The following is a 7,647-nucleotide window of genomic DNA, read 5'->3' as shown; positions in this document are numbered from 1 at the left end:
TATTTATTTGATTGTTTATTTTTTTAATGTTTATTTATTTTTGAGAGAGAGAGAGTGCAAGCGGGGGAGGGGCACAGAGAGGGGGAGACACAGAATCCGAAGCAGGCTCCAGGCTCCGAGCTGTCAGCACAGAGCCCGACAGGGGGCTCAAACTCACAAACAGTAAGATCATGACCTGAGCTGAAGTCGGACGCTCACTCAACTTACTGAAACACCCAGGCGCCCGTTGATTCGAGTTTTAAAGCAAGGACAGGACCTGGTTGATAAAAGGGAGAAAAGATGACATGGCGGCAGACGAAGTCACACAAAACCGAGGCAGGTGTGCACAAGTGAGCTCGGCGTGTGGGCCCTCAACAGATATGAATGGTCACGGGCTGTGTGCCGGGAGCCAGGCATCTGGGATGCCTCAAGGAGCACAAATATCTCCTGGGACTTACATTCTCATGAAGGCAGATGGACAACAAAAAACAGCCAAGGAACATATAAAGGTGCCAGATGGTAGTAAGTACAAAGGTCCTGAGGTAGAATTATATGCAAATAGTGAAAGTATGCATTCCCAACAGGGAAGACATCCTCCTAAGGGGGTGAAAAGTCATTCTTGGGAGGATGATGAAAATCTAATTCTTTAAAAAAAAATTTTTTTTTAATGTTTATTTACTTTTGAGACAAAATGTAAGCGGGGGAGGGGGAGGGGCCTAGAGAAAGGAAGACACAGAATCCAAAGCAAGCTCCAGGCTCTGAGCTATTAGCACAGAGCCTGACGCTGGTCTTAAACCCACCAACCGTGAGGTCGTGACCTGAGCCGAAGTTAGTCGTCCAACCGACTGAGCCCCTCAGGCACCCTGAAAATCTTACTCTTTCAATGTATAAAGCACAGATACAGGGGTGCCTGGCTGGCTCCAGCCATCCATCCATAGAGCATGCGACTCTTGATCTTGGGGTTGTAAGTTTGAGTCCCACGTTGGGTGTAGAGATTACTAAAAAAACAAAATCTGAAAGAAAGAAAGAAAGAAAGAAAGAAAGAAAGAAAGAAAAAAGAAAGAAAGAAAAAGAGAAAAAGAGAGAAAGAGAAAAAGAGAAAAAGAAAATAGGAAGGAAGGAAAGAAGGCACAGAAACGGAGACGGTAAGTAAACATGTATATAGTACATGTATATAGTACAGTCATACCTCAGAGAGATTGTGGGTTTGGTTCCAGACCAACCACAATAAAGGGAATATTTATCTCAATAAAGCAAGTCAAATAAATTTTTTGCTTCCCAGAGCACATAAAAGTTGTGTTTACACTATCGTGTCGTCTGTTAAGAGTGCAACAGCATTGCGTCTAAAAAACAACGCGTACGGGTTAATTAAAAATCACTTCATTGCTAAAAAATGCTAGCCATCATTTGAACTTTCAGCGAGCCGTGATCACTGATCACAGATCGTCACAACAAATATCGTAGCAATGAAAAAGTTCGCAATATTGTGAGAATTCCCAAAATGCGACACAGAGGCACGAATCGAGCAAATGCTGTAGAAGCTCGACACAGGGCTGCCACAAACCTCCGACGTGTAACAGCTGCGGTAGCTGCGAAACACAAGAAAACAAGATGTGCCTGTATGTCCGTGGTATTAAAATGTCATGGGGTGAGGGGCGGCTGGGTGGCGCAGTCGGTTAAGCGTCCGACTTCAGCCAGGTCACGATCTCTCGGTCCGTGAGCTCCAGCCCGGCGTCGGGCTCTGGGCTGATGGCTCAGAGCCTGAAGCCTGCTTCCGATTCTGTGTCTCCCTCTCTCTCTGCCCCTCCCCCGTTCATGCTCTCTTTCTGTCCCCCCCCCCAAAAAAAATAAATAAACGTTGAAAAAAAAATTTTTTTAAATAAATAAATAAATAAAATGGCATGGGGTGAGGGTAGGGTTGATTAGGAAAAATGTCTAAAAAAAAAGACATTTCCCTTTTGCCCCTGATGGGGGCAATAATGAAAAAAAGTTGCAATACGCCGAGGTACAGGAACAGTGAAGGTGGCTAGAATGGAGGGAACAAGGGAAAGAGTGAAAAAGAGAGAAGAACAGAAAAATAATGGGGAGCAGTCTTATAGGTCATCATAAACCCTTCCTTTTTTCCTCTAAGAAAATGAAGGGCATTGCAGGCTTTTAACAGAGGAGTGAAGTGACTTAACGTGGCTTTAAAAAGAATCCTTCCGGCTGCCATGTTGAAAATGGACTTCAGGGAGACCGGTTGGAGACCATTGTTATGGCGCAGGTAATGGCACTTGGTCTGGGATGGTAGAGGCTGGGAGCCGGAGTGGCTGTGGAATGTAGTGGATTCTGGAGACACTTTAATGACAAGACTGACAGGATGTGCATGTGTTGAATGTGGGGTGTGAGAGAAGGAGAAGGGCCAAGTAAGACCCCAAAGTTTGGCTGGAAGAACTGGAGAGAGTTGCCATTGTCCTAGAGGGGGACCCCCGGGAGAGTCAGGCAGGGGACTGTCAGGAGCTTGGGTGTGGTATGTTAAGTTTGAGATGCCTGTTGTATATGCAAACACAGGTGTTGAGTAGGGAATTGAATTTCAGAGTCTGGAGTTCAAGAGAGACCCAGGCTGCATACGTGAGACATGGCGGTGATATTAAAAAGAGAGTGAGGAGAGGAGGTGCCTGGCTGCCTCAGTCAGTGGGGCGCGTGACTCTTGGTCTCCGGGTTGTAGGTTCGAGCCCCATGCTGGGTGTAGAGATTGCTTAAAAAAAAAAAAAAACCTTTAAAAAAAGAACAGGGAGTGTGGAGGTAAAAAAGACAAATAAAGAGAACAGAGTAGACCAAGAGAAAAGTCATACGACAATAGATCCAAACCCAAATGTATCAATAATTACATTAGGCATTAATGAATTAAACACTCCGATTGAAAGGCAAGCTCTGGGGTGCCTGGGTGGCTCCGTTGGTTAAGCAGCCGGCTCTTGGTTTCAGCTGAGGTCACGATCTCATGGTTCGTGAGATCGAGCGAGCCGCGAGTCAGCTCTCTCAGCACAGAGCCTGCTTGGGATTCTCTCTCTCCTCTCTCTGCCTCTTTCCCACTTGAACTCTCTCTCGTAAAATAAATAAATAAACTTAAAAAAAATAAAGGGCAAGCTTTGTCAGATAAAGATTTTACATATGTATGTATTATGTATATATCTGTGTTAACTATTTAGACGTGGAATTTAAATATACAAGCACATGTGAACAGAAAGCAAATGGATGAAAAAAGATATGGTATGCAAACAATAAGTATGAGAAGGCTGGAGTGGCGGTCACCATCCTAAATAAACTCTAAATGACGAGATGTGACAATAAGGTTCTGAAAACTAGAAGGATGTGTTTTCCCCAGCTCCGGTCTAGGTACGTCACAGTTTTTTGGCTTTAGGTCCAAGCCTGATTCGGTTTTCTAGATAAATAAACCCTCCCAAGACCCGATCGTGTAGCTTTGCTTGAGCAGATCTCCTCGTCTGATGTCAGCAGAAGGTCTGCCAGAGTGAGGACTCCACAACTGAGGCCTGAGCTAGTATTCATCAGGCGCATACAGGCTTCGGGGATGGGCCTATGCTTCTGGAAGGAAGATAGGGCCTCAACAACTATGCTGCTAAAGGGTCACCGGTGATAATTATTTGCCAAGGCACAAGTAGTTTCTAAGTACAGTATCATCACAAAAGTAGTATTTCTGGGGCGCCTGGGTGGCTCAGTCGGTTGAGTGTCGGACTTTGGCTCAGGTCATGATCTCACGGTTCGTGAGTTCGAGCCCCGTGTCGTGCTCTGTGCTGACAGCTCAGAACCTGGAGCCTGCTTTGGATTCTGTGTCTCCCCCTCTCTCTCTGTCCCTCCCCTGCTCATGTTCTGTCTCTCTCTGTCTCCTGAAAATGAAAAAAAGTTTAAAAAAATTTTTTTGAGTCATATTTCTTTTTTTTTTAATTTTTTTAATGTCTATTTATTTTTGAGAGAGAGAGAGTGTGTGAAAGTCAGGGAGGAACAGAGAGAAAGGGAGACACAGAATGCGAAGCAGGCTCCAGGCTCTGAGCTGTCAGCACAGAGCCCGACGCAGGGCTCGAACCCACGAACCGTGAGATCAAGACCTGAGCCGGACTCGGACACTTAACCGACCGAACAACCCGGGTGCCCCAAAAGGTAATATTTCTGACTTCTCCTCCAAGTGACAGGTGTCAGGGTTGACTCGTTTTGCCATTTCACACGCGTTTCTCACTTGCCTGTCAGTTTCCACACGCTCTTCTCCACCCCCCCACCCCGCCCCCGAAACCCATTTCATTGTTAACTCAAATAGAGCGAGAGACAGGCCCTCCATTCAACAGGACACCAGGCCTGGCCCTTGGGCTGACCCCAAGGAGGTGCTACCTCCCTCTACATCCCTTCTTGGGCCTAATGACCTTCACGACCCAGAAGGTCTCCCTCTCATCGGACCTACACATTTTACAGAATTTTTGAACTCCGTTTCCTGTTCGTTCATCCTTAGGACAAAGAACAGTGGAGCACGGCCGGTGACACCCCTTCAGGTATCAGAAGACCACCGTGAGGTGTGGTCTGACCCTTTTCATTGCATTAATCGTTCCAATTCCTTTGCTACCACGTTAATCACCACTGTGGCTGTCCCTTGACCTCTCTTCTAGCTCCGGGGATCGCTCCCGTCTTGCAGAGTTCAATGCTGCGTGCCATCCGGTCTGGGTCTGACCAGCGCAGAAAACTGGAGACCCCGCAGCTAACTGGTCCACCCTGCCTTCCCCTTAGCCGTTCTGAGCTCCTGACGTCCGGGCTACTGTTCTTTCCCCCTGTGCCACCTGCCTTGAGGACCCTGGTTTTTCGGAGCTGTGAGGGGCAGAACCGTTGGCAGAGGTTGGGAGACCGGGAGTAAGGGAAGAGGGAAGTCGTACGTGTCCTGCACAACACGAACCCCATCTGTTTTACTTGACCAGACCTTAACTTTCGTGTGGAAAACCCTGCATCGTATCTGCCCCAGAAACGGCCTCTTCTCCTCAAAGCACAGGTGGGAAGGCAGGTCCCCAGCTGCAGAGGTAATTTGGGGTCCACCGTCTCAGACTTCAGGTAGAATCTCCAGAGCGATGGGCAGGGGCGAGGCGGCCCGAGGCAGGAGGGACGGCTAGGACTGCCTCTGCCGGTTTCATCCGCGTCCACTGGGCCCTGGCCACGCCGCGCACGGAGGACCCGCCGGCCTGGCACCCCCCAGCCCACGGCCAAGGCGACTCCACCCACCAACGTTTGCAGCAAGAGAAGCCAGGGCAGAGCTTGGCCCCCAGAGCCGGGAAGACCCAAGGGAGGCCTCCCTCCCACATTCCGGCACCCCACCTCCGTCAGGGAGCACCCCAGGACCACTGGAGGGGTGCCCTTCCCCAGGAGAAGAGGTGCTGCTCCCAAACACTTATTTAGCTCTTCAGCAGGACAGCCAGAGGGAAGTTGCTGGAAAGGTCTGCATCCTATGGAAAAGCAGCACAAAGCCCTGAGTTCAAAATAGTTCCCCCAAGCAGCCTGTAATTTTGGGTTATAAAAATGTCATCGAGGGGCGCCTGAGTAGCTCAGTCGGTTAAGAGTCCGACGCTTGATTTCGGCTCCGGGCATGATCTCACGGTTCTTGGGTTCGAGCCCCATGTCTGGCTCCACGCTGACAGTGAGGAGCCTGCTTGGGATTCTCTCTCTGCCTCTCTCTCTTTTTTTTTTTTAAAGTTTTTTTCAAGTTTGTTTATTTTTGAGAGAGAGAGAGAGAGAGACAGAGTGTGAGGGGGGGAGGGGCCGAGAGAGAGAGAGAGGGGGAGACACAGAATCTGAAACAGGCTCCGGGCTCTGAGCTGTCAGCACAGAGCCCAACGCGGGGTTTGAACGCACAAACCGTAAGATCATGACCTGAGCCGAAATCTACAGTGGGACGCTTAACCAACTGAGCCACCCAGGTGCCCTGCTTTTTTATTTTCTCTTATTTCACAAGCCTTGCTTTGCGGTTCGGCAGGTACTGGGGACCCCTGTCCAGAGCAGCCTTCCGCACATCAGGACAGAAGAAGCCAGCTGCCCCCTCATTCCACCAATGCTCTCAGTTCTTGCGGGCCCAGAGGCACAGATGAGGCAGCTTCTGGGGTCACTCCTGGAACATCCTTAGTTTTAGGGGAAGCTTTTTTTTTTTCCTTTCCTTTCCTTTTTTTTTTTCCCTTTCTCAGTCGAGAAACTTACCAGTTGCTTGTGGCTAACACAGTGCTGAACGCCCACAAAATATTTAAAAAAAAAATACGTTTGCTTGTTTCGTTTATGTATTCACTAAATGTTCACTTATTTATAAAGTCGTCTGCTTTACGCCAGGTATTATACTTAGGGAGACAGAGAGAGAGCACAAGCAGGAGAGAAGCAGAGGGAGAGAGCGAGACACAGAATCTGAAGCAGGCTCCAGGCTCTGAGCTTTCAGCACAGAGCCTGACGCGGGGCTTGATCCCACGAACCCTGAGATCATGACCAGAGCCGAAGTCTGATGCCTAACCGACTGAGCCCTGAAGTGCGTTCATTAAAATAAGTTCTCTGTCATTTTCCCCCTTCCTGCCTCTTCAGGGTCTGCCTGCGGTTCTAACATTGACTTTGAAAACGTAACCGTTCTCTTGCTCCCTACCTAAAGTTTCTTGGGGGGCTAGCTCACCGGTTGGGGTGAGCTGGCTGACGGCAGCCCAACACCGCCACCTGGTGGCGGCAGCAGGCGTGCCCAGGCCCGCAAGCACCCAGAGCGGCCACCAGACACAGAACCTACCGGCCCTGATTCCCCCTTGTCTTTGTTTCGGTTTGCTTTTCGGACTGCAAAAGAAACACGCTCCTTGTAACACTTGCGAGTCTGCTTGGGAAGAAGGATTCTAAAAGCTCGCTTCTACAGTGGGAAGCCAAATCGGCCCTGCTTTGACCTCTATTCCCCTAATTTTCCTTAACCCCCAGTTCCATGAAATTGTACCTGTCCTTGTGACAACGGTGTCCTGGTTATGTAGGATAACAGGCTCACTCTTAGGAGACTCACACTGAAGGGCGTAGGGGTAGGTGCCGCAGTGTCTGCGTCTGGCTTTGAAACGGATCCGGGGGACAAAAGAGAGCCCAGGTATTGAATCCAGACGGTGGTAACTTTTTGTATGTGTGACAGTCTTCCCATAAAAAGTCACAAGCATCACTGGGAGTGGGAGGAGAGAGATTAGGCAGGGTTCACGGGTTAGTATCCAAATCTAGGAATGTGGCCCACACGCATGCGCGCCCTTCCAGGTGAGTAGTGAGTAGAATTTCTAGACGCTGGGGAGGGCTCACGGGCAAACTGAATCTTGTGGGACTGGATTCCAGCCTACACCCCCGGGGGTAGCATCAAACCTTGGACATAAGGAATTTTCCTCTACTTGATAAACCTCAGTGGTTCCAGCCCAACCCAACACAAGTTGACCTGACACAGTGTGCGACAGAAGAGTTGCATACTGTGGCCAATTAAGTGGAGCGAAATTTGCTACCCCAGAATACGTCTCTTGGGCCTGAAGGTTAGTTCGAGCTAAAGGGAATCGAAACCCAGCAGATCCAGGGAAAGCCTTTTAGCGTTGCTCAACGATGTAAATTTACATGAGAAAGGAGACCTAGACCTGGAAGATGGCCTTACCAGAGAGATGTCTT

Source organism: Prionailurus viverrinus, chromosome B4, assembly GCF_022837055.1.
Source record: "Prionailurus viverrinus isolate Anna chromosome B4, UM_Priviv_1.0, whole genome shotgun sequence".
Taxonomy (NCBI): Eukaryota; Metazoa; Chordata; class Mammalia; order Carnivora; family Felidae; genus Prionailurus; species Prionailurus viverrinus.
The sequence above is the reverse complement of the archived record's forward strand: the minus strand, read 5'-3'. Positions refer to the sequence as shown.